The sequence below is a fragment of the Ursus americanus genome, chromosome 7 (genome assembly GCF_024610735.1).
Source record: "Ursus americanus isolate L20-20 chromosome 7, mUrsAme1.1.p, whole genome shotgun sequence".
In the NCBI taxonomy this organism is placed as follows: Eukaryota; Metazoa; Chordata; class Mammalia; order Carnivora; family Ursidae; genus Ursus; species Ursus americanus.
This window is the reverse complement of record NC_142133.1, coordinates 68,292,118-68,319,878: the sequence shown is the minus strand read 5'-3', so window position 1 is coordinate 68,319,878 and position 27,761 is coordinate 68,292,118. Positions and strand designations below refer to the sequence as shown.

At 49.6% G+C, this 27,761-nt stretch overlaps 1 protein-coding gene across 2 annotated transcripts in view; it reads left to right on the top strand.

Annotated features, from left to right (window-relative positions):
- KLHL29 (kelch like family member 29) overlaps positions 1-27,761 on the top strand; it is a 300,737-nt gene that overhangs the window by 57,696 nt on the left and 215,280 nt on the right. For both annotated transcript variants that reach the window (XM_045813464.2, XM_087863842.1), the window contains exon 2: positions 22,026-22,133. The gene's annotated coding sequence lies outside the window, so the exon portion shown is untranslated. The remainder of the gene's footprint in view (positions 1-22,025; positions 22,134-27,761) is intronic.

Sequence of the window (27,761 nt, the reverse complement as noted above, 5' to 3'; positions counted from 1 at the left end):
CAGCCAGTAATGGCAGAACCAGGATTCCAGCCCACACTGGCCGCACCTGAAAACGCAGAGTAATGGCATTCCCGAGCGGCAGTCCTTCTGGTTGGAACAGTGCTTCACCTTGGGCAAAGCACGCCGCCCCTCTTCCTCCCCAGACTCTGAGAAGCGTCCTTGTAAGGAGCATGTCATAGGGGCCCAAATGACCACAGGGTATCTGTCGAGGCCTTAGATAGATTCTCCCGCTCCTTATCTCTGCATTATGGCCTCTTTCTTAAACATGCAAAAATAAGGGCAGGGACTTCTCGTTAAATCTTCACAACAGGCCAGAGCCGCAGTGTTCCCAAAACTTTAAGAGAAGTGCTTTGTGATTAAATAGAGTTGAGCAACAGCATCCCCACCTGAGAGCATTACATGGCACATTTATCGGGTTAATTGTTTTCTGTACTTGGTCTAGCACAACAAGTCTGTGAATACAAAGGGGGGGGATGTGTCTTTTCTTTCCAATGAAAGTTAGCATTTTCTTCAATTTATGAATGTAGGCAACGAACCACGGCAGTATGAGCAGGACCCATGACTTTGTCACAAGTAGGATCACAGACATTTTCATCCTTGTTGCACATGCCTCAAAATATCATTTGCACTCATCACTGCTCTGAAGTTATGGCAGTTTTAAACAAACGCTAGAGTTTATTATTTAATGCACTAATAAGGAAGGACATTTACTACTACATTAACATTTTGGGTTTTAGTGTTTTGAAAACTATGCTTAAATGAAGTTGGTCTCCTTTATCATCTTATGTACTTTATTTTATGGATTTAAACACATGATTCCGGAAAGGTGTCCACAGGCTTCACCAGGCTGCCAAAGGTGCCCCTGGTCCCTGGTTACCATCCCAGGAAAGCACTTTGGAGAATTCAAAGATGGGAAGTGCAGGAGAAGGGTCTTGCACACACATCTACGTGCACACACACACTCACAAGCCTTGCTGGGAGTGTGCAGTAGGCCTTTCCCCTGGAACCAGAGCCCCCTGCCAGGCCCCAGTAGCCCTGTGATGCCTCACTGACTCTGCTTCTCCAGGCACGCTGAGAAATGAAAGCCAGTGCCTCTGACTCGTGGCAAAGACACTGTTTCAATTAAGCCAGAGAAACACAATTTATTACGAGCATGTTTTCAGTTCCAGGCAATGCCTTGAAAAGGTCAGCTTATATGAATATTTAGAAAAAGCAAGATCATAAAATGAGAGGGACTTGGTATTTTAGGGCTTTTTTTTTTCCCCTTTGATGAAGAAAATTCAGGTTTACTCTTAACGACTGGCAAACTGCAGCATTTTTTACTGGACCTGCATTTACTCTTTAAAAAGGAAGATGTTTTAGAACAGCGTTTGAGAATTTATAGTGTTTGAAATCAGGGCAGCAGCCCTAACCACGAGACCAATGGCTCACTCACTATCCACTGGTCATTGAAGACAGCAAATCAAGAGAACATGCCTGCTTTGAAGATCGTGTGCAATGCCTAATTGTTTTGTATTTGTTTCAACTGATGGCTACTGTTTTCATTAGGGGTTTTTCATCGGTGAGTCATCTTCTGAAAAATTCACATTTGATGTAGTCACTTATTTCTATAAAACTTCTGTTGTCTCCCCCCTTCTGGAGGAGAAAATACAAAATCCTTAACCTAACACCCAAGCCCTTTATGCTCAGGCTGTAACATTTCTTCTTAGCCTCCTGTGTCGGCCGCTTCCTGCCTCCCCCTGCCTCCCGTCCCACTCACCTGGTGACGGAGACTCCCTGAATCATACTGTAGGGTGAGCTCAGTAAAAGAACAGGCTAGTATGTTTATTCTTTATTTCACTGAGTAATTGTTTTAAAAATAGGTTTATTTTTATGCTTCATTGGCTGGATTTTCTCCCCCCCCCCCCAGGTTTTAAATTGGTCTATAGGAAGTCTAGTCTTGATGTCTTCTATAACTTTGTTATATACTCCTTAAAAAATCTGGAGTTCGTTTTTGAAAAGACACAGGTTACACATTTTAAAGCAGTTATTTATTCCACTTTATTCCGCTTCCTTTTATAATCACATCAGAAAACTGAATAATGATTGATTTCATGTGCACAGCCACTCACGATTGGTAGACTGCTCAGCTCCAAGTTTCTCTGGGAGTCTTGCTCTCCCTACATTCCTGCATTTTTCGGCAGTCTTCCCCTTGCCCACGTGTCTTCTGCAATGAATGTTTTTTAATTTTTTAAATTTTTTTAAAGATATTATTTATTTATTTGACAGAGAGACAGCCAGCGAGAGAGGGAACACAAGCAGGGGGAGTGGGAGAGGGAGAAGCAGGCTCCCCGTTGAGCAGGGAGCCTGATACGGAGCTCGATCCCAGGACTCTGGGATCACACCCTGAGCCAAAGGCAGACGCTTAACAACTGAGCCACCCAGGCGCCCCATGAATGTTTTTTTTAATTCCACACAACAAGTATTTCCAGGTGCTCACTGCCCGCCAGACGCCATGCCCAGGGCCTGGTGTAGAAGGCGGATGAACAGCCAGCCACCCCCCACTCAGTGCCCTGCACAGCACCCCACGGACACTCCCGCTGTCGGGGAGCTAAGGATTTTATACTGAGACCCCTTGTAGAAACGGGAGGTGGGGGCACGTTTATTTTTTCCTCACGTCCACACCCTGTGTTCGATCGGTTTGTAGTCTCTGGAGACAAGTGTACTGTGAACGAAATAAGACCCCCCCCTCTGGTGCTTCCAGACCAGCCTCTTCTCTCTTCTTGGCTCTGGCTCCTTTTGGTAGAAGTGTTGTCTAATTTTTGTCTCTTAAATAATTGGTGAACAAGTTTTGGTTCACCCGTAAAATTGGGCCATTTGTAGATAATCCGTGGTCTCTTGTGACTGACTTACAACGCTCTCTAGAAACATTAACTAATATGTTTTACAAATGTTACAGTTCAGAGTGACATTCTTGTCAACTTCAAGCTATTTGAAGTTAAATGTGTGTGTGGCTTTGCTTGGTACGGTTGGTGGTTGGTTGGTCTACCATGACTGTTACTGCTATCGTCATCATTAATTTGTCTGTTTTTAGTGAGGTCTTTGTAAAAAACAAATAAAAAAATGGAAATCCAGTTAACAGGAGATATTTCGGTTATGAATTTGATTCACCTTTCTGCTCAAAAACTTCCTCTGAGGGCAGACAAGTGTGCCATTAGTGAAGTATCAACAGAAGGGGGGCCTCCCACTTTCCTTAATTCTGCTAGGACTGTTATACACTGAATTTGTACCCCCACAGAACTGATCTGTTGAAGCCCTAACCCCTAGTACCTCAGAATGTGACAGTATTCGGCGATAGACATTTAAAGGAGTAATTGAGGTTAAGTAAGGTCATGTGATGTCCTTATAAAAAGAGGAAATTTAGACCCACGGAGACACACCAGCAATGTGGATAAAGGAAATACTGTGTGAGGAACAGTGAGAAGGCAGCCATGTAAGCCAAGGCAAAAGGCCCCCAGGGAAACCAGAGCTGCCCATACCTTGATTCTGGACCTCCAGCCTCCAGAACCGTGAGACAGTGAATTTCTGTTGTTTAAGCCCCCCATTCTGTGGTATTTCGTTATGACAGCCCTAGCAGACTCATTGAGCCATCACACCTGTTTCAAAGGATTTATTTTCTGAGCAGATTCCTGTTTGATGGACGACAGGAGCCAACATCCTCTCCATGTTTGTAAATGGAGAAGCCAAGGCAGAGGAGACTTTGGAGGCTGAGCCCTTGATGCAGTGGGGGCCGTGGCTGCCTCCACAGAGCCCCCAGTGGGGTCCCTTTAGTGCCCAGGTGTTCATAGAGCCGTGCCAGGGACCCAGGAAGATGCAGATAGAAGAGGATGTTCTAGAATATTTGGAGCAGTGCTTTGAGCTTTGCTCAGGAGTATTCGTTCTCTTTTCTGTGGATCTTCACAAAACATCTGAGAACTAAATGTGAAACTCTTTCTCTAGTAAAGCCACGTGATGCATGCGTCTAGCACCCATGAGTGAAGAGCCGGAAACATTCTCCCGCACCAACTCTGCGGGTTTCTGGCTATTTGCGCTTTGGTGTAAATGCTCACATTGCATTTTTTTGTTTCTGCCACGTTTAAAGCTTCAGCCTGAATCCAGCTTTATCACTGCTTGGGGAATTTGCTACAACTTATTTATGAATATTAAAATTCTGGAGTCTTCCCCCATCAAAAAAAACAAAAAAGGTGGCTACTTTGGGCTTTGGAATTTTACCGGGATGGCAGCTCCAGAAGATCCCTGCCAATAAGCCTACAGGACTGGATGGGGGGATGCCCCCAGGCTGGTTTGAAATGTGCTGACAGGGCCCAGCTGGGACTGCGCTGAGCAGAGGGCAGGGGGGAGGCAGGGTCACTCCAGGTCAGGCATGCCATAGAAGACGCAGGCCCAGGCAGAAGGGAGCTGGGTGGCAGCAATCAGCCTCTCAGGTGTCAGAGGCAGTGCGGTTTGGAGCCAGTTTGCCTTTCCTGAGTGTTTGCTGAGACCCTCCTGTGTGCCTTACTCTGTGCCTTCCTGATCCAGGGGTTGGAGCTGGAAGGGGTGGTGACAGAAAGAGAAGCATAAAGCAGGCCCCGCTCGGAGATCGTGCAGGGTATCGAGGCAGGAACCCTCCTGCAAACACAGGGACCACTACAGGATAATGTGTGACCAAAATGGCTGAACTCAAAATGGGCTCTGAACAAGGAATGGCCAGGTCTTTGGGGGCCGGAGTGATTAAGGCACTCTTTTCCTGTGGGTGGCGGTAGCCTGGAGCTGCAGAGTCCTGGAGGTCTGGGCTAGGAAGAGAGAGCCAGGAGTTATTAGTTCTCTCTTTTGGTTCTATGCTTTGGTTTTGTCCCATTAGGGGTTTTGGTGTGGTTCTGGGCTCTGTCCCCACAGGGTGTTTGAGACTTCTTTAGACCCATGCAGTCCCTCCAGTGTCCCTGAGGTTGGGCGTGGCTCTGGAATTCCCTTTCTTCCTTTAGGGCTGTCATAGGATTGTGACAGGGTCTGGCTGGTGTGGGATAGCCAATGAGTTTCTCAGGCTTTGAAGCACCAAGAGCAAACGCCCTGTAGTCAGGTGAAGGGCCCCCTCCTTGCCTGGAATGACCTGTTGGCAGAGAATCCAAAGAAATTTTAAGGAATCTGCTCCTAAAGAAGAGAATGAGAGTCAGCACGTTAATACCAGCCCCCTTGGGCTCCAATGCAGGTCTGCCGGTGGCCAGCATTGCCATAGAGAGGACTTACTTGAGACATACAGCAGACACCAAATCATATATCAGAAGCTCATTTTTTCAGCTTGCCCGTTTACTCAGTCATTTAACAAATTTGTATTGAATGTCTGCTTTCTGCTAGGTGCTGGTGTTCTGACTAGAGCAGGGGCTGGCAGACGTTTTCTGTGCAGTAAATATTTTAAGCTTTGAGAGCCATATTGTCTTTGTTGCAACTACCCAACTCTTGTAGGGTGAAAGCAACCATAAACAATACATAAATGCATGGGTATAGCTTTGTTCCAATAAAACTTTATTAACAAAAATAGGTAAGGGGTTGGATTTGGCCCAAAGATCGTTGTTTGCTGACCTCTGGACTAGAAACAGAGAGGTAAACAAAAATGGATATAGTCTCTACCTGTTGGGACTTACGCTCTAGGCTAAGAAGACAGAAATAAATCATATAATCACAAACATGAATTATGAACACTGGTGCTTGAAGGAAAGATATATTCTCATAGCTCTGCAAACCAGAGATGTGATAGAGTCTCAGGTCAAGGAAGGCTTGATGCTTGATTTAGGCTTTGAATTAGCATAACCAGGTGAAGAGAGGGAAGAAACAGCACATAGAAAGGCCCTATGGCAGGAGTATGGAACATTCCAGAAACCTAAAGAAGGCCAGTGTGGTGGTGTGTAGAGAACAGAGAGGAGGGGTAAGATGAGGCAGTAACCAGTCCATGCCCAGGCTTGGGGCCATGCTGGAGCTCCAGTCTATCTGAGACTAATGAGGAAGGCTTAAAGCATGAGGAGAAAAAGAACCAGATTTGCATTTTGAGAAAAATCTCTCAGGCTGCAACACGAGAACAGATCAGAGAAGAACAAGTGAAGATTCAGGGAGACCAAGTAGAAGGCCTGTTGCAAGAGAGGAAAGTGGTAATGGAGGTGAAGAGAAGTAGATGGAGATAAAAGATCTTTCAGAAGGAGTGCTGAAGGGTGCATAGGGAGGGAGAGAGCCTGCGGGATGGCTAGCTGTCAAGTTCGTACAATGAGATGAGTAGAGGTGCTGTCTACTGAGATCTGCAGCACTGGGGAAGTCCCCTGGTTTTTTGTTGTGCTTGGCTTGTATTTTGTTTTGGTCAGAGGAAGAAGCATGATAGGTTGAGCTGCCTTTGAGACATCCAATTAGAGGTGTCAGGTGAGCAAGGGAGATGTACGGATCTGGAGCCCAGAGGAAAGGTGGGGACTGCAAGTCACATGCTTTGAGGAGTTGTCAGTATGAGAGGGTACCTGAAGCCTTGAGCATGGCTTAGATCATCTGGGCGAAGAAAACAGAGTAAAAAGAAGGGAGCCTAGGAAAAATCTTCAAGGAACTCGGATACTTAATAGCCAGAGGGAGGGAGGAAACGGGAGACTGCTGTGGCTCAGGAGCTCAAGGAGAGAGTGTTTCAAGCAAGGCTTTTCTATTAAGCCTATACACACAGCACAGTGGACCTGGCCACGGATACTCCGTGGCCATTCTGACTGGTCAGCGCATGTGCTGTGATGGGTTGGTACCCATGCCCCAGCAGTTACTAAATATCAAACTATCAACCCTGCCTCCCAGGAGTGGTCATCAGTGTGGAAGGCTTCTGAGAGAGCCAACGAGTTGGAGAGTGGAAACATTCCACTGGATTTAGCAACAGGGAGATGGGTTGGTGCCCTTAGCAAGAGAACTGGAGACGGAGTGTTGGGCTCAGGAGGGAATGGCAGGTAAGGAAGCCGACAGAAAGCCCAGGCAGACTCCTGCAGAAGTTTCACTGGGACGCAGAGCAGCTGAATAGGACAGATAGTGGGGAAACCAGGAGGCGATGGGGGGTTGACATTCTTCTTTATATACTGAAATGACGAGAGGCTCTTGTTTGTTCAACACCCATACTGTGTGTTTAGTGGCTTATCAAACGCGGTCTTATTCATTTATTCATTATTTGATCCCACATGCTTATCTCCTGGGGGGGGGCAGGGGTTTACTATGTTATGAGCATAAATTCATTTTATTTCCTTCTTTCTTTTCCAGTGGGCATTTATTGAGCGCTTACTATTTGCCAACTACTGGACAAGGCCCCAGTGATATAGAAATGAGTAAGTTATAGCCTAGGTGTCCCAGGGGCTTATAGTGCAGTGGTCATCAGCCATGGGTAATTCTGTCCCCTTTTCTACCTTGGGGGTGGTAGTTATTCCTGATTGTCACAACTTGGGGGCAAGGGAGAGAGGGATGCTACTGGCATCTAGTGGGTAGAGGCCAGGAATGCTGCTAACCACCTACATGGCACAGGACAGCGCCTTCCACAAAGAAATGTCTGGTCCAAAATATGACTAGAGTACAGTGCGCCTCAGTAAATGTGTGCATATGGTAACTGGAGGAGCCTGGAGCACTTAGGCATGCACAGTGGAGCTGGCCAAGCAAGAGATGAGGGACAGACAGGACAGGTGGAGACAGCACCTGTGGAAAGGCTCGAAGGCATGGGAGAACACGGGGCATGCTCAGGAGCTTCTGGGAGCTCAGGGTGGAGGTGTCGCGGGCAGTAAGGCCAGAAGTCACTAGAATAGGGTCGGAGCCATAGAAACCGTGCCAAGTGTTTCGGATTTTACCTTTTCAGTGGGAGGCCACTGAAGGATTCCAAATGAGAGCAAACCTGATTTGCGTCTTAAGCTCATTCTGGTGGCAGGTGAAATCAAACAAAACTCACGAACATTTACTGAGCGTCAGGCATGTTTCTGAGTACTTTATTGAATGACTCCCTTCGATCTCCCAACAACCGTATGGCGGAAGTGCTCTGGTTACCACAGTTTACAGCTGAGGAGACTGAGGCAGAGGAGTCGTGAGGCTGGCTCGACATCATATGACTAGGATGTGGGGGAGCCAGGCTTGACTGAGACAGGGCTCGCAGACAAGCATGAGATGCAGTTCTTCCCGTCTCCCTTTTGAATCTGGGCTCTGGAACCAGACTTGAGCATCCTCAGGGTCTCGATTCATAATTCCTATGTTCCAGCGTTTGCTGCAGCTGCTCCAGGAATCCCACGCCTGCAGCTCTGAGGAGTGTGGCCCCGAGGTAGCCAGCTTAATCCTTCCTGATTAGGAGTTCTCGTGTAGCTGTGAGTTTTTAGGCACTCTGTGGCTGAAATGCCCCGTCGAAAGACAAACACTTGAGAGAAGCATGCTTCTGGGAACTCACACTTGGTCTTTGCTGCCTGGGACCTTTCAGTGGACCCCAGGAACCTCATGTAACTCTTCCATCAGGGCACCCCATCCTCACATACCCTTTCTCCTCCCTCTTTGCTGGGGGGGAAAGTGGATCTGCATGACTCATAAAATTTAAAGTGGGTCTCAGCACCCAAAGCTGCATCGTGAGCCAGCACAGATCTGGCTTTCCCACCTTCTAGTAAAAACAGCCCCTCCTTGTATCAGGATGGGTGGTCCAGTGGGCAGCCCTAGCACGGCACTGACAGGCATGAATGGCGGGGTCCCGGGGATTGCAGGTGGAAGGGACTGCTCCAGGCCAGAGGGGAGAAGAGATTTTGTGGCTCAGGGAAGCCAAGGGTGACAGGCAGTGGTAGGACCAGAAGACCACTCCTGCCTGGCACCTTTCAGCAGTTTCCTTCCATTTGAAAAGAAGAGCGGACATACATTTTCATCTTTAGGTAGGCATTTCAATAAACATGTCTTCATTTTTTTTTTTTTTAAGGCAGTGGTAGGGTTCTCGCAGGCCTTCAGAAATGCAAACTGGTCTGTGATCCAGAGGGAAAACATCCTGAAGAGAAGTCAAACACTGCAATGCTCTAGAATAACCCACTACAGGTAGATTCTTTGAGGATAGCCCCAAATTACCCCCACTTGACAGATGAAGAGCCTTAGGCCTAACCACCGGCACATGGGGTATCCACGGGAGAAGCCGTGTTCAGATTTTCTAGATTTTCCTGTACGTTTCACTTCTTCATTTAAGGATTCCTTGGTAGGACAGAGAGTTCTCTGGGCTTCAGATTTCACATCCGTACAATGAAGGAACTGTTGAACTGAAGATTGTCTAGTGTCCCTGATGGCTTTGATTTGTAGATTAAATTAGGTCTTTGCCAGGATGGTGACCACCCCGCGACAGTGCTAAGAAAACTAACTTTCCACCCAAATATAAGATATTCCCCCACTGTCCCAAAGAAAAGGTCTCTGAAAAAAACCTTTTTAGCCAGCCTGAATATATGAATTTTTTGGAAAATAGACGTACGCGTCTATAGTATGATACACAGATATAGAGTATATTGTGGTAGTATAGATAGCTTACCATTTACTTATATAATTAATTGCTTTAGTTACACATTTTTAAAATGACATAATCTATAACATGCTAACTTTAAAATACGACTTTTTCCACTGGTAGATTTCACAAGTCCTCATTCAGGCCTGCCACGTGCAGTTTCAACTCCAGCGACTGTTTTGTTCCAGTGTACTCTTTATCACTGCAGCAGCTTTGTTTGTTTGTTTGTTAAGTAGGCTCCATGCCCAACGTCGGGCTTGAACTCACAACCCTGAGTTCAAGAGTCATGTGCCGTACGGACTGAGCCAGCCAGACACCCCACTAGAGCAGCTTCTTTGAGTCCTCTGACAGTTTTCCAGAGCTCCTGATTCTCACTTCCATCCAAGTGTTCAGGAGAAGCCACTTTCTGAATCCGGGGGTTATACCTTCCTTTGACATTCTGTCCCAAGCCACCAGTCCCAATTCCTATCAGTTGTGACATTGTTGTGTTTGTTTCCATTTGCCTCACAGGTGAACGTTCACCATCTCTTGCAGCAATTAGCCATTGTCGGGTGTCTTTTCTAAAGTGACCTTTCAGTCTTGTTTCCAACAATATCCGGAAGCTAAAATTATGAAGCCATCATCCCAAGAATAATTACTGCCTCTGTTTTTGCTACATTAGGTGAGAGAGTGCCCTGTGAGATGTCCTTTTCTTGATAAAGAATTTATTAATCAATATATTGGGTATATTGAAGATAAGGCAACCCCCTTCTTCTGAGGGATAATGGGAGGTGAAGGTAAAGATAGTCATGTATTGGGGCATAAACAAACATTTTTTAATTTACCAAATTCTCCTTTAAAACCTGTCAGCTTGCTACATTGCACATATGGGCATTCAGCAGCCGACGTCTGCAAATGCAGGCAGAGGGCTCTGATGGAGCTGGATCACCGAGGCTGGGGCTGGGGCTGCTGGGCCCTCCAGAAACTCCGGGCCACCATCTTTCCCCACCTTCCAAGCACCAGGAACTGCAAGCCCCTTCCGGCCACCTTTCTGCCAACCGCCGCTGGGCTTTTGTGTCTTTTAATGAGCATAGAGTCGTTTGGAAATATGCACTGTGCTCCACAAAAGGAAATAGTAATATAATCAGAAATGATTATATTCCAGCACTTCAGCACTATTGCTACTATTAATGTCCATTATCACTATATTACCTGAAATGTGTTTAACAGTTACAGCCACGAATCAAGGTGCCTGTCCTGGAGAATGTGTATTCTTTCCGTCTGGATCACACTATGTATTGTGCTGTTACTGTTTTAAATTTTTTTCAGATAATTGGAACCTGCTACTTCATACTTTGAAAAGTAATGTAGCGGGTGAAGCCCTGAGAGGTGCAAAGCGTATGCTTCCATCAGGGAAATAATGCAATTTCCACGCAAAAATGATTATAATATTATTCAGTGATTACATGGGGGGGGGTAGTCTGTTTTTGTTAGACTTTTGAAAATGGCAAATTGAATTCCATCCAAGTAATCAGAGGTTATAAGTTTCCAACATTGTGTGTTTGCACATGCTAGAATTTCATTTTCCCAGGATCCTCCCCAACCCTGCACCCCCAGAGACTTTGCTGACCCCTTAGGGCAGACCTAAAATGCCAGGGGGGTTCATTCTCTGGCAGCAGCTCTAAGCCTAGGAGAAAGGGGAGTTGGGGGGAAATGCTCCAGCTACCTCACACCTCAGGATGTGAGGGGTGCCTCTGAGACATGCCCCTCTCTGTCCCCCAGAGGTCCCCAGTGAGATTGGCCTGGGTGCCTGCAACAGTGACCTGCTCATTTATGGCGGTCTGTCTTGGCTTTCTTCACTTACCTGTATGACTTCCCTAGCTTTCTGAAATCACTCCCCAAATAAACCAATCACCTTAAATCCTTATCCGGGTCCTGCTCCCCAGGGAGAGGCACACCTGGCCTCCCTACTTTCCTCTTCCCATTTTAAGGGCCCCCAGGGGCTTCTCTGGATCCCTCTGTCCCATAACCCATTTTATAGAGGATTCTTGGCAACACCCCAGACGTATCAGTGTGTTAAGACATCCTCATCCTGAAAAGTGAAAATTCTTAACTTTTTTTCTTTTTTTTTTTTGGTCGGGAAGGTGATGGGTATAATTGATTTCTCCCACCTCTTCTCTTAATTATTATTCCTTCATTCAAGGGAGACAAGATGATTTAATCCGGGTTGTATTTAAAATGCTCATAATCAGGGTCCTCATTCTGAACATGTGTCTGTGTGCTTTTAGATAATTTATGTATAATTTTCATAGATTTGTCAACAGCAGCCCTTCCTCATCTAAACAGGCTGCTCGCAGACAGATCACTTAATTTGCTCCTCAGTGTTATTTTTCATACAAGGTTTCCGCACGGCGGACAGATAGCAGATGATCCCGCTACAAACACATTTGACATGGCATGTGCTGTGGGGATGAGCAAACTCAAGGTCTCCTACTGTGGCCAGCAGTGTGTGTCTCCCTGTTATGCAGAAGGGGAGGGGAGTCACAGAGACCAAGCAACAGAACAGGGGCTGAGGCTGCAATCCCCGGCAGTACTGAGGTGCAAAAGAGAGCCCCACACTTACCTGCCATAACAGAGGCTGTCAGTGCCCTGCCCCTTCCCCAGCCTGGGCGTCACCTGCTGACACTTTCCATCTCCTGCCTCTCTCTGTGGGAGGGCAGGCTGGAGGTGTGGGGGGCATTGATATCCCCAAAGCACCCATCAACCTTCTGGTCTCCATGCTGACCCTGCAGGTTCTCATCCTCCAGGACCTAGAGTTCGCCCCGACATAGAGCCTTCCTGCCGCCGGGAGCCCTCCCTCCTCCAACCACCCTCAGTCCCAGGAGTCTTGTTAACTTAGCCCTTAGCATCCGCAGCCTTGTGACATCCTGTATTTCTGCATGTGGGTGTGTGACGGGGCGGATGCCAACTCTGCCGGCTTCTAGCTGGCCTGAGCGTCCGGCTGAGAGGCGATGGTGCTCCAGCCCCATCCTCACGTTAGAGTGAGGATCAGCAGGGTGGAGGATGGTGTAGCTAGCCGAGGCCAAGAGTGCACACTCCGGGGGCGGGGCGGGGGGGGGGAGTACAGAATCCCTTCTTTCCAAAGACTAAGTGAGTGCTGATGGATTATTTGCGCCATTTTCGTCTGCTGGGGTAACGGCAAGCAAGTGCATTGTGTTCCACAGGAAGAATGTTCTCTAGACGCGGTAATCTTCGCCATGCCAGCTTGTGACAGAGTGAACCACATCAACTTCTAAATTTTCTCAATGAAGTGTGATGTGTGTAATGTGTAATAAAATATAAATAAGCCTTTAAGAAGCATCTATGTGTTTCTTTTTATCAACCTTTAGATGCGTTCAAGCCAACTACAATTTTATATGAATTCTAGATGATATGTAGTATTTTTATTTGCTACTTCATTGCTAAATGTTTCATATAAAACTGAAGAGGGAAAAAATACACAGTCCCACATATAAAAGAAGAAGCAGATGGCTAAATGTGACCGTGGGAGAGAAGCAGTGAATGGAGTGCTCCGAATGGAGCTCCCCGCTCCAGGGCGCAGCCCGAGATGGAGGGAGTGGAGGGAGGTTTGAATGTGTGGTTACCTGGGCTCGGTAGCCATTTGCTCCCACTGTGTCTTAAATAGGCCATTAGTATTCAGAAGAATCTACAGGTATCTTTGTTATGGCTTTTTTTTAATCTTTTAAATGTACATATAAATGAGTATGTATTATTTATAGATGTCTTTGGATTTAGAAACATCGAGCTTGAAAAGTAATGCAGCAAGGAATATTTGATTTACTGCTCGCTGGAGAGGAGAGAGAAGACAGGGGGGGCTTTCTGCAGGAAGGAAGACCGGGTTTGATAAGTTGTTTAACCTTTCTAGGGGACTTTCCTGGAGTCTTCAGGTCCAGTTAAACTGCAGAGAGATGAGGGGGAGAAAGAGGTCAGCAGGGGAGTTGGGAAGCCAGCACTGCCGTCCTCCCTCTCCTGCTGATCAGCTGTGTGACCTTGAGCTTGTCACTCACCTGCGCTTGTCGTTGGTTTCTTGCCTGTATCTGGACATCAAGCCGTGCCAGGCCGCAACTCAGTGATTCCGTGCACTCGTATCGACTGCTCTGGGCTCTGGCCTGGCTCCTCCGTAGCTGGTTTAGATCGCAGCACTGCCTCGAAGCTGGTGAGCCACGGCTCCATGTTTTATTATTATTTCTTTTTCGGGTGGAACATGAAGCCATGGTGCCATCAAGCCACTTGCCTGCACACGTTGGTAGAGATCAGGAAAACAGAATTAGCTCCTAATTCTATTTTCAGTTCCTAGGCTGTTTCTATATTGGCCAAGAAAAGCAGAGAACTTAGAGAAATTCCTGGTAATGACTGCTTTCTGCCTGGGTACGGAGAAACATGCCTGTCTGTGGTTTATTTTTAAATGGATAACTCATCATATCTGGGTAAAAAGTACTGTAATCTCCAAAGGCTTTTCTTTCACAATTTTTTTTTTCTCTCTGAGAGTATAGAAACAGCCTCAAATCTACTCAAATAAAACAGCTTTTTACTGGGTGAGGAGGCAGTGGTTTTCAGATGCTGGCCCTGTAGGCTTGGGTTCAGAACCCAGGTGGAGCGAGGGGTCAGGAGGCTTAGTGGCATCGTCCCTCAGGCCTGGAGTTGGGGGGGGGGGGTGGCTGAAGCTCAGAGGACATTCAGGAACATAGCTGGAGGGGGCGGGGAATGGCAGCTGACCAGGGTCAGATGGACCCAGGGCTCCCGCGCTTCCACCGACTCCTAGGGAAGATCCCCGTCCATGCATTTGTCCCCATGTGCTCGCTTCTGTGGAGACGTGCTGGGAGAGACAGCACCACGTCGTCGTGTGGTTCCCAGCCCTCCCCGTGGCGCTGTAGGTATCTTAGGGGCACCTATGTGCTTCGGTTAGCAGGCCTGGCTATATAATGGTTACAGCTGCCCATTATCCGTGCCACAGGCTATGCTGAGTGCCTTTCCTACATGCTCTTGACCACACACAGGCCGAGCCAGCCCTGAACCCCTGCGACGGGGACTAGGATGTAAATCCAGAGGAAGCTCTGACCATGCCACACAGGCCGTGGGGACTCCTAGTTGGGAGAAGGGCTAGTCGGATCTCTCTGTGTCTCCCGGAGCAGACCAGAAGCACACTGAGTTTAGAAGCCCAACATGTTTTACTCTGTGAAGACACTTTTGCCCACCGCTTCTCTCTAAAGCTGTGGGCAGGGAGTGTCCAGGGGGCAGGGGATGCTGTGGACCCCTGGGCACTAGCAGGCTCCAGGTCCAGTGAACGGGTTTGGTGGCTGCTTCTCCTGTCCCCACAACTGTCTCCTGCCCCCTGACGTGGACGGCTGTGGCCCAGATAGAGGACTCGGGTGTTTTCTGATGTGGTTGGCTCCTTGAGGGCTTAAGATACAGGTCAAAGTCTCCCTCCACACCAAAGAACTCAAACAAACAGCCTCAGGGCCAGTCACCAGGAAGGAGGCAGGCCTCATAAGAAACAGGAACAGGGAAGGTGCAAAGAAAGGGAGAAGCCCCACTCTCTCGGGCTCTGCCTGTGTGGTCCAGACTTGAGGTGGGCTCTTCCCTGAGTGCAGGTTCCTTTGTGGTTAATGCTAGGATGGAGGCCACCCCGTGGAGCTGGGACAAACCTGCCTGGGGCCGTAGACCCTCCTGGAGACCGCTGGGGAGCCAGCCTGTCTGGCCACATACGACTTCTTCTGTCCACGGCTGCCGCCCACCAACGGGCCTATTGTTCTGTTTTACTCCAAGATTCTAGACAGGTCTTACTGAAATGGTACAGCCCGGCAGGAGGGTCAGGGAGAACCAAGGAAAGAGACTCGCTCACACTTGAGTCAGAGTTTGAAGTGCGCAGCACCACTGAGGCCAACGTGGCGGGGGGTGAGCCTCTGTAAATGCCCCACCCCACATGGAGACCTGGGGGGTGCTGGAAAAGGGGGTACTGCAGGTTTTGCAGCCGCAGGAAGGAGAGGGGACCCCATGCACACTGCAATCCAGCTTGGCGGCATCGGCAGCTGGCCTCCCTGTCGGTGAATTAGAGATGTCAGCGCCCGTCCCGCCTCTCCTGGGGCCGCACGGCTGTCTAATGAAGGAGAGAAGATGCACAAGCACTCCAGAGAGCCCACAGCACCAGGCAAATGTGACGCGTCATCATGAAAAGCTGGAATTTATGGGTCTGAAGGAGAAGCAACATCTGGGAAGGAATTATTGCAATTTAAAGGGAGGATGCAGGCCTGTTCCTAAGAGCGAAATCTGGAAGCAATGTCTGATTTTTTTTTTTAGCTGGTTTGTATTCCAGTCATGAAACCATGGTGTGAACTTCCAGATGTGTGAAGCAAAATTGTAGAAAACGAGTCGAGTCTGGTAGGCATTTTCCTTCCTTCAACAGAGCCTTACTGAACATCTACTAGGTGCCAGGTGCTGCACACTCTGCCGACGTCCTCAATGCCACCACGGGCGAGTCAGGCTGCGGGAGGGTCCCCTGGCACCTCCACCCCCTCCTCAGCTTGTGGTCTTCCGAAAATGCAAAGGTCGTGCCAGGTCCGCTTCCAGTGATAAGCACATGTGTATTAACTGGGGGTGGAGGAGGGTATGCGTGCTGGCGCTGAGTGGTGGGGCTGAGTTACGTGGGTCCTAGTTAATGCAATTGTTGAGGGGTCGGCTGCGTGACCGGACAATGGAGGGGGTGTAGGGGAGGGGTGTGTAGGGGGTGGGTGTGTAGGGGAGGGGGTTGATTTGAACTTTTTTCTTTTTCTGCACTGTTTCAGTCCTCGTGTCTGGCAGAGCACGATCATGGCATAATTTAGGATCTAATCAGTCTGTGTGCGGGTACCCCATTTTCCTTCTCTGCCCATTCTCCTTGCCCAGACCAGCCAAGAGGGACCTGGGGATGGGCCATCAAGAGACTTCGTTGGGTGACAAGCATGCACTTGACATTCTCCAGCAGTTTTCCTTAAGAGTGTCTATACTCTGAAGAGAAGTTCTCAGTGGGAGAAGGGGTGAAGGCTGGTGGGAGGAGATCCAGGGAGGGAAGCAGGTGTGCGGTCACAGAAGGAGAGCTGGGGGTGTCTGCAGGGCGGGTAGCCCAGGCGGTGGACGCTGTGGAAGCGCAGGGCATGGAAAGAGTCAGGGTTTGCCTGGGTTCCCTGGGGCCCCTGCCATGGAGGGATTTGGGGCAGCGATGCCGTGACTATTCTGAGGGCCACTTGGGGGCTGTTGTGGGAGGGAGGCCTGGCGGCAGTAGAGAACAGGTGACTGCCCACCGTTAAGGACAGTGCTGGGGGTGGGGAGCAAGAGGGAGAACGAGGAACTGGGGTGTTTAAAGCAGAAGAGGTGGCAATGCTGGGCCCTGAGGAAAGGGTCCAGAAGCAGCAGGTCTGGAGAAAGTTAATGCATACGAGGGGTGGGGCGGGGGTGTAACTGGATTCCAGGAGTGAAGGAGGGCACAAAAACTCACGATGCCGCAATGGCTTATGCCCCTCAGCAGCTCCACCCTCCCCTACAAAATCTTACCCCTTCAGAATTGAATGTCACTTGTTAAAAAGAATTTCAATGGAATTGAATTGAATTTTTCTCTTGGTGGGGGAAGTGATAATAAAGGTTGAGAAAGCCCGAGGTGGTAGTAATGGAGAATCCAGTGCACTGTCTTAGTGCTGACTGAGGTTTCGTGGTAGGCGTGGGGGCCAGTCTGTGGCTTCTCTGTTGGGGGAGGGGGTCACTTGGGAACCTGACCACACTGGGGCTGCGGAGAAGCAGGTGAAGGGGTGGGGGGCAGCGGCCAGTCGGGTCATAGGGTTGGTTTGGGCTCACCAGGACCAGGCTGGAATGAGGATACCTGCTGACACCTGTGTTTTTATCCAGCCCAGGGCTGGTAACCGCAGAGCAAACACAGGACAGCTCTAATCTCATCATCGATTAGGGCCCCAGGGACACGGCGGCTGAAGAATTTGGAACAAAGCATGGGATGGAAGGCGCAAATCTGGAGTTCCAATTTCCATTCCCTGCCTTACGTATTTGCTGTGTATCTTTGGGCCGTTCTTATTTTCCATCTATAAAATAGGAAAAATAATTGTAATCCACTCATATAAACTTCTGAGCAAAGGTAAATCGGAGAATGGGCATGAGCAAGGCTTTGTCAACTCCAAGCATTATGAAAATTTCGTTACTCCAGCTCAGTCAGGCGTCGTGGCCTCTGAAGATCCTCTCTTTCTCTGAAGAATACCTGCCGGCACAGAAGCCGGCCAGGCCGTGCATCCCTAGCATTGAGAGTAAGTAATGGATCTCATCAGTGGCCGGTTCTGGCTCCTTAATGGAAAGAGGAAACCTCCACATTGTGTTGGGTGGGTTCTCGCATCCATCTGTACGCGTCCATTCTCTTCTTTAAAAGCAGTGCCTTCCGGACCCCTCAGCCCATGAACTGTCGCCAACCTGATGGATAAACCTTTGGAGAGTGTTTATTTTGGGGTTGGCAAGATGCCTGCAGGCTTTGGTGAACCCGTGGTTGATGTTATTAATGGATGGGCTGTTTTCTCCCTCTTCTTGAGAGAAGGTGAATGAGAGTTCCCCTTGCAGGATACATTCAGAGCAGGCCCGCAAGCCCCGTACCCCGGGGGTGCCACAGGGGCCTGAGCCTGGGCTGATAGGAAGGTGGGTGTGGGAGCTGGTTTTCTTCCACAGCGTGCAGCCTCTAGCTGCTTTGCTTTTTCCTTCCGAGGAAGAAAGAATCCTTGCTTCCCAGTTGGCTGAGGGCTGGTGACTGGCCCGGGCGTTGGAGCAATAATTGGGTAGCCTGGTCAAGACCCGGGCAGGGCTAGTCTCTGATCCTGCATCAAATGGGAGACTCTCTAATTGGTTTCTCCTCTCTTCAGGGCGGTCTCTCTCCAAAAATTGGTACCTTTTATAGGGAACTAAAAAAAAAAAAATCCTGGGGCCCTGATTTGTAATTCTCTTGGCTATCAATTTGGTTCATGTCAGGAGCCATCTTTATTTATAGACTCGGAATGAGAACGGTCTCAAACATTTCTTTAGGTTAAATTTTAAACACCTTGCATCATTCAGCAGTTGTTTAACCCACAGACCCCATTGGAGGGAATTTCCTGTTGGCCTTTATGCCCGGTCAAACTCAATTAGCATCTCTTAAGTGCCTTGACAAGGTGGGAAGGAGGTAAGACCTCTTCCACAGGTGTTGCCTTACTACCCACTGGATTTTTAAAAGGAAAGTAAAAAGTCCCTCATCCCTTGGCTTTTTAATTTTATTCTTCTTGACCCTGGAAGCTGCCGTTTGATGATGAAACGAGTGGAAGAGAAAGGGTCAGTTTGACCACAGATGTCAAAGTCAAGCCTGCCGATGGTGCCTTCGCCTCACCTGGAGATAGAAAACCGTACCTGTCTCCCTGTCGTTTCCTGGGTTCATTCTTGATGGGTGCTGTGGGCCAGAGATTCAAATAGTAAGATAACGACTGTTCTCCGGATGCCGGGGATTTGACTGCAAGGAATAGAGCTTGAGTGGATGGAAGTGCAAGAGGGAATAAGTAAAATCACGGAGACATCAGCTAATGCCAATAGGAGCTGAGAACAGGTAGAAACCCCTCGAGGGAGGAGTTTCTGGTTGGGGTGGGCAAAGATGTCAGCCAAGAGGTGCTCCTGGCCCTGGGCGGTGGAGTGGGTGGTGGAAATGCTGAGACAGTGAGCCTGCCACTGCTAATTATGCATCCATTCCTCTAGTTCCAAGAGTGAGAAAGGAAGGTTCATAGACATGAAATACCTTAGTCCGTGTCATAAAACTAAGGGGCAGTGTCAGGATTCAGCCTGATCCCTGATTCCAAAGCCCTGCTCTCCACCACCCTCGAGAATGTACCTTCTAGGGTCTTAAGAGGAAATCTGCATGTTGAAATGTGTGGTTGGGAGAGAGTCAGACAGGGCTTTTCCTAAGATGTAGGCACGGGGTGCAGAGATCACACCAGGGCTCTCCCCAGCCCACAGTGGGATGGGGCAGTTTCCAGCTGGAAGCCGGGGCACAGAGAGGATGCTCTGTGGGGCCCACCACATGCCAGCTGTACCCGTGAACTGCAGTGGAGGGTCACGGCCAGCCCGTGAAGCCACTGCAAGGAGGGAGGCAAGTAGGGGAGTAAATACCCAACCCCATCTCAGTTCCTAGTCTCCTGCTGGTGTCTGCAGTGGCTGCCCCTGACCAGGGGTTGCAGGGTCTCCGAGCTCCAGTGGTGCGCTCTGTGCAGATCAGGTGAGCCCCTTAGGGACACACAGCATGGAAGGCAGACCTGGGCAAGACATCCAGCACAACCTGTACTGTCTAACATGTCAGCTCAAGTCAGGATGTCTCTGTAAGCATATTAGGGAAAAGTCCCAAAGAACTCAGCCTCGCGTATAGTGTATTTTTATTCGGGACTTTGTTTCAATTACCTCCTCTAGAAGTGGCCTCTGGGGACCACAGAGGAAGAAAGACAAGCCCATTGTCATCAGAACAAGCTGGGCAACCCTTGTGGCTCAGCTCCCTCCACGGCCCCTCCAAGCCCCAGCCTGGCCCATGCCCTGTTCATCTCGCGCAGCCTGGAGCACTGAGCCATCTGGGTGGAAGGGATGGCAAGCAGATTAAGCTGATACACCTGGGAGGTCTGTCTCAGAATGAGAGCTCCTTCTAAAGCTGGGTGGCCAGGATCTTGGGCTCTCAGTTAGTTAGTAGTTTTTACAGTGACCTGCAAGGCCTTAAGCGATCTAGATACTCACAGCTCCAGCTGAGTGTCCTACTAGACTCTCCCTGTCCAGCCACAGTGGGCTCCTTGCTGGCCCAGGAACACGACAGGTATGCTCCTCCCACCCCCCAGGACATTTGCACTGGCTCTTCTCTCTGCCCAACACTCAACCCCAGGTTCCCACACAGCCCACTCCCTCATCCCCCTCCTGTGAGCTCAGTCCTCTGACGCTCATCTTCTGCTCTGTCTTCTCTAATACATAGCACTGACTACCTTTTAATATACTGTACAATTTGTACTTATTTCTTAAGCTTATTTTTATTGTTTCTCTCCACTAGAAGATGAGCTCCCTTAGGGCAGGAATTTTTTTTTCTTTCTGTTTTGTTCACTTATGTATCCCCAGTGCCTAGAACATTGCCTGACACACAACAGACACTCAACAAATATTTATGGAATGAATGAATGAATGAATAAAATTCTCAAGGATCTAAAAATGATCTGACTGCTGTCTCCCAGACCTCTCCCTTCACCAACATGTATCTGCCAAAGAATCTTTCCCAGAAATACATCGATCGTTTATTATCACCAGTACTGTCGATACTTTGTGGCCAAAGCGATCGATTCATCCGCGTGCTTCACATCAGCTTGGTAGAGGAAATGTACTCACGACTTTGGCTCCGTGTCAAAATTAAATGGTGACCTTGGCCTCCTTCACTTCCCCACAGAGGTTATTTCTTAATTGTAAAGGGAACGCTCACTCCTTGGGAAAAATAATATTTTTGCCACCTTCAGCTTGAAAATGGCTATTTGATATGGCTCGCGTGTGTCTCTGTCAGTGGCTGCTGGAAAAGCTTGGCTTGAAAGAGGCTCTGAGAAAGACCCGTTGCGTTGTTGGAGAGAAGCTTGTCGCAAGGTGGAATTAGTTTACAATAACTTATTTACCTGTCCAAATCCCTCATATCACATTAAAGCTTTCCCCTGCTATCCGGGACTCTGGAGTGCTAAGAGGAAACAGGAAAATCAATTGATAATGATATATTCAGTTTAGAAAAATATATCGATTCCCAGGTAATGACAGCAGTGCATTTTTGCAGTGGAGGATGCCATTCCTTGTCGTGAAGACGGCTTTCCCATATATTACATTTGAAAGAGGGAACTGGGAATAGCCCTGCCTCACCATAACAGATAGGTTCTTTCTACCAGGTATTAAATCTATATTTAAAAAAAAAGAAAAAAAAAAAACAAATTCTCTCCAGGGAACCCATCCTTTGCCTCCTCAAGGTCTTCTTGCCCATTATCTAAAAGAAGTAATGATTTGTTTTCATAATTCTAGAGTTTGTGTCCTGTTCTCTTTTCAGCATTAGATAAAAGACCTAAATTTCGTATTTTTCCCCGTCTTCGGAGTCTCTCGGTTTGAATCGGATGGAAGGCAATGCCATTATTCTCCCTTATCCACTGCTAGTGGCTGTGCTGGGGGGATTAAGGCTTTGTGTGTTTGGGGGGCGGGGGAGGGACATCTAGGGTCTGCCCCTTGGGGTTCGCTGCTGCCCACTTGGCCCCCCTTGTCTGGAAGTACCATGGCAGCATTTGGGCACACCCTGTGTGAGAGGGTCCACACTCAGAAATTCAACATGGCGACAAGCGTCCACTTAGAGTGGGGACTGTCTAGGATACTGGAATTCCAAAGAGATCTCCTGCAAAACATGATACCCTTTCCCACCCCACCGCCACCCTTTTCCTTCTCTTTCTAGACTGTCTGGCCTCCTGGTGATGCTCGCGCTGTGCTAAGTGTTGGTGGCCATCGAGGTTTTTGCATCCTGGGGACGAATCCTGAGCTCGCCAGAGACGGACATCGAAAGGTAAGTCTCTGCTCAGCTTGCCTGCACATAAGAAAGGCATCCGACGTGGACACTGACAGCTATTTCTCTAACACTGTTTTTCCAGTGGCAGTGAGGAAGTATAGAGCTGGTCCTCTTCACTGATGGTTGGGGAGATTCTCACACAGATGGGGATTAGAACCTAGCAAAGCTACTGGCCAGTCTTCCTGGAATCAATCTGTGAGCATTGCGGTAGCTCTTCTGGGGGCGGCCAGCAGCTAGGGGACCTTTAAGCTCCTCAAAAACTATAATACTTCTTCAGTAATTTAACTTTTCTTGTTATTAAATTAGTATTAGTCAATGTCAGTAAAAGGCTATTTGTTCGTTGTAAAAATATTTTTAAAGACAGCACCTAAAATTATAGAAATTACCTACAGTCATAATCCCAAGTAACAACCATTTTAGTGTCCTTTTCCAGACTTTCTTTCTACGCATGTACGTAAAGTATACACGCATTTGTGCATACATGCACACACGCACACGTACATGGGATCACACTGTGTAAGGCTTAGCAATGCATTCTTTTGACTTTATGATATGTAACGTACATTTTTATGTCGGTAAATACAAATCTATAGCATTTTTAAACTCTTCATATCATCTGGATATAATAATCTACATAATTTCCTTACCCAGTGCCCTAATGGTAGGCATCTGGCATATTTTTAAATTTCACTCCTGCAAATAAAAACACAACAAATATTTTTGCATCTGTATCTTTGCATAGTGATTTGATTATTTCCTTGGATCAAATTTATAAAGGTCTGGCTTTAAATTTTGATTCAGGATTTTCAAACCTAGATTATAAAGACCAGGTAGCCAGGAGAATTGGGGGGAACGTGGCCTACTTGTGAGGGCAGAAATCTGATGAAAAGAATCGGTGAGATTGCTTGAACACCCACCGAGCAGGCCAGGACTCTGCCTGCAGAAGCAGGGGAGCCGGGAGATGGAGTCGCCAACACCCACTTACTGTTGCTTAAGGGGCAGGAGGATGGGCCTGGGATGAAGGTTGGAGGGAGGGAGCCCGGGCACTGGAATTCAGGACACGTGGGGCTCAGCTGGCCCAACCTAGCATGTCTTGGTGGCACGTGAGGCTTTAGAAGTCCGCGGGCCAAAGTCACCTCTGCGTAGCACATAGGGCCTGGTACTGGGCAAGCCCAGGCCCCAGCAGCCCCAGGACTGCTTTGTTCTTAGACACCACACCCTGGTGCCCTCTGACCAGGTGCCTCATGGCCTCTCCCTGGGGCCAGCTTGTGGCCTGAACTCCAGCTTCCTTCTGCAGGAGAGGTGAGAGCAGCAGACGAACACATTTATGCCATGTCCAGGTTCGCTTTGGACTCAGACACAGCAGGGTTGGGGATGGCCCTGCAGTCCCAGAGCGCTGGCATTGAGAGCTCTAGGATTCTGCAGCTCTAGGATTCCAAATTGCGGGTGGCCATGATTGTCAGCAAGAAGTAGGAGAAGACGCCAGGCTGGGCCTGGATCAACTGCCAAAATGGAAGAAACGTCCACCGGGCATCCAGCCTGCTGCCACCAAGCAGCCCTGGGGACAGCCAGCAGGGGCAGTTGGGTTTCTGGCCTTGGGAGCTGGTGGGCTGTTGGCGCACATCTAGTGGCACCACTGAGTGGCTGGACAGCCGTCCTGGTTGGTCATCCCAGGCCCTAGGTAATGCTTTGCTTCTGTGACTATCGGGTGAGAGGAGGGGAGTTGAAAAACTAGACAGATCTGGTGACAGCGCCATCTTGAATCTGGTGATGGTGGCATTCCCAGCTCCTAGAGGGGGCAGACGTGGAGGTGAGCGTCTGAGACTAAGGAATGTTCCTCACAGAAGTCGGCTTTCCAAGGAGAAGCCTTCAAGTCTTAGATGCCGTGAGTGTGGCAAAGGTGAAGGGGATCTAGAGACCCAGGGGAACGGGTTTGACGGCCGTCATCTTGGGATCTTCTGTTCCTTCCCACTGACACAGGGTGGCACATGGCCCTTATTTATCCCAGCTTTCAAGAAGTGTGTATTTTAGGATAGGGATGGACCTTGATGGGATACCTGATAGATCCACTCCCGGACTGGTGTCCCCGCTGTGAACTCATGTCAGTCTTCCCCACCACCTGGCCAGTTCCTGGAGGATGGGAACCACATCTGATTCATCGCCATATCCCCTTCACCACCCCCGCACAGCACCTGCTGGGGCTCTCAGTAAACACATCCCCGCACGCGCAGCCACAACTGTTCCTGGGAACACCGTAGCTCGTGGCCTGCTGCCAGGTCATGCTTTTCCCTTTTCCCTCACGTGCAGGACTGCATTGATTCCCAAGAAGATAGGAAGTTTCCACAGCCCAGTCTGTCCCCTGGTGACCAGTGGAAGAAGCTATCACTTTCCTGTGGAAACTGGGCCAGAACTCTGGGCTGTGTGCATCCTGCTGCGAAGCGGGGCCTGCTCCCATGCGAAGCAGGGAGGGCTGCTCTGTGCTTGTCAGTGACCAGAGTGTGGTGCCAGCACCAGCTAGCAGGAGTGAAACCTGATCCCTGCACTGCAGTGTGGGAGCCTGGCAGGGGTGGAGCTCAGGGAAGGTAGAGCTGAGGACCTGGTTTGTGCAGAACCTGAGGCTGAGCCAAGAATGACGTTAACAGACGCCTGGACTTCGGAGGTAGTGAAGGGCAAACACGGGTCCCCATCCGTGCCGAGGAGCGCCCCTCTGCGGCCTCCCCCACCTCCATCCCTGCCCTAGCACTGCCCACCCAGGCCCCTTGTCCCCCTGCGTGCCTGGCATTCTGAGAGGACATTGCAGATGCCTCCAGAGCTAATGGGACTTGGCACTCTTCCATTAGAGAACACCACGTGTCGTGCCCTGGACTCCGCACTCACGGCAGCATCACCGGCAAAGCCGTTCCGAAGGTGCCCTTGCCGACCTCACTCCCCCACACTCCCCACACTCCCTCACTCTCAACGGCCTTGCTTCACTCCCTCCTCCTCCTCCTCTTTCTCATCCATCCCTCTTTGGCTTCCATGGCTCCCACCCAAAGACAGACCTGTGGGCAGACATCTCAGTGCTGCATTCCCCAACACATCCACTCTGTTGCCTGCTTGTCCTTCGTCCTTGCTTCCTCTCCCTGCCCCACCCTGGGAACCTCGGCAGCCCCCACCTCCACTGGGTGTCTGGACGCTCGGCCCGCTGAGGAAGCCATGGAACCACGCCAACCATCCACACACAGATCCTTCCACAGAGCCCCATGTTTCCCATCATTGCCAAGACCTCCAGCCTGCCCTTTCCATCCTAAGGGTCAGTAAAAGACCTCCCTGCTTGCTTCAAGGAGGCCATGAGCCTCCCTCTCCCTTGGTTTGGTGGGCCGTGTCACTCCATCTTTGTGGGCCCTCTTCCTCCTCCTGCCTGTAAGTGAGGGCGTTGGTGCTAGATTTTCCTCAGCTTTCCTTTCTCTCAGCGGTCCCTCTACTCGCTCTGTTTCATCTGTCCCCGAGGCTTCGTTCTGTCCTAAGTTCCCAACCACCTCTCCAGAGTCCTGAGAATTGGTCACGACCTGATTTGCGTCCCAGACTCAGCCTGGCCAACACAAAGCCGCCTCATTGCCCCGCAGCCTTCGGGAAACTTGCCACTGGCCTCTCCCTGGGCTGCATTTCTCTTCTTCCTTCCTGGACCATGAGCTCCTTAAAGCCAGGGACTGTCCTCTTGTCTCCACATCGTGAGACCAGATGACCTTAGTTCTGAGATCACAGGACCACAGGACAGAGTGACCTCACAGGCAGTGGGTGGATAGGACCCTGGACGCCTGGACGGGGAGGCAGCCACTGGGCTCTCGTCCCAACACTAGCACTAATGCCGGCTGAGCCCTGAAGAGCTGCTGAGTCTCCGTCTTGTCTGCTTTCGCTGAGGGCAACACCCGACCTTCCTAGTCTGGGGAAGACTGGCAGGTCCTCCTGGGCCAGCAATGTCAGCTCTCGGGGAACACTGGAATCACCTGGAGAGCTTTAAAACTTAGAGACACCTGGTTCTGCCCCCAGACCTTCTAATTTAACTATTCTTGTGAGGATGGGCGTAACACTGCTCTCAACTCATAGTGTTACCAAATTCCTGGTCTCTAAGCCCTGAAGGATTGACGTGGAAGTTAGAGATTCAGCAAAAGCACGTTCCCGGATGATAGGTCATTTACTTACTCTTTCAGATATTCTAAACTCTACCCCCTGGATCACACCATCCGAAAGCCTGGGTACTTTGGCCGTCACACTGTCAACCCCGTTCATCTCACCCCACCCCCAGAATGCTTTCCCGTGAACCCTACGGGCTGTTAGAAGATCTTCTTTTCCTATCGATCGTACCGATGTACCCACATGCAGGATTTTGTGGTGGTTAATGGTTATCGCTGTGATCCCTTTGCTGGGCCCCTTGGGAGAAGTGCCTCTGACCTCAGCACAGACATATTCTCCTCCACTGCCTTGTCATGGTACCTCATATCGAATCCTGTTGTAACATCAGCTTCTTGTTTGCCTCTTCCAAGTCACAACAGTGGCTCTCAACTCTGGCCGCATATTAAAATCACCTGGGGACATTTTTAAAATTCTGATATCCAAGCTAGACACTCCAGATCAGTTAGATCAAAATCTCTTGGGATGGGGCCCAAGCGTTAGTATTTTTGTGAGGCTCCCTGGGCAATTCCAATGGGAGGCCATGGTCAGAGGCACCGCCAAGCCTGGAGGCAAATCTGTGACCCACCTGTAACACACATACGGAACTTTCTAGATCTGGTTTCAGGGAGGCAGCAGCACCTGCGCCTTTTCCTGTTCCTATGCTTGCCAGTCTTCCTCCTGCTCTGGATTCACCTCATCTCCTTCCACGTATCCCTGTAAGTTACCTTCCATCCTTCCTAGAACTGGGTGAGGTGAGAACGGAATAGAAAGCCTCCTGCTTTTCTCTGGCAGGGCCCTGGCACAGCTCCCGCCCCCAGCTCAGGCCTCTGAGGAGAGAGGGTCAGAGACCCCTTCCACACCCACGGGTGCAGGCTCAGCAGTCCCTATTCTGGGAATCCCACGATGGGGTCAGCACCCCCAGTTCTGCCAAGAGATGTCCAAGGCCCTGAAAGAGGCTCGGTGCATTCACAGTATCTGTGTGCTGATTGGGACCAGGGCAGAGAGGGGACTGGCGGGGGTGGCGTCACGTGTCCAGGCCAGTGGCTGTGCCGCCCTGGTCGGCTCCCCTCGGTCTGCGAGACTCGGCCCCTTGGTGAACGACAAGCTGAGATCATCATCAAAGGCAAGAGATGCCCTGGGAGAGGAATGTTTCCCCGTTTCTGGAAACAAAGTTGTTTGGGAAGAGCAAGTACATGGTGCAGTTCCCGTTAGTTAACATGGCCGGGGTGGGGCGCGCACGGCGGTTCACTCTAGCTGCAAAACCTCATTTGGCACCTGAGCTAGAAATAGCTTATCTGCAATCCTCAGAGTTTATTTTTGTGGCCAAGTTTGATTTTCCAAGCGACCTGTCTCCTTCCTTACCTTGAATGTGCCCCAGTGGCTGGGGCTGCTGGGAACAGTTGTGAGTTTGTGCCCTACAGGAGGGCACCTGGCCCAGGGGGTGGAGCGACTGACCCAGCCTGCACCTTGCAA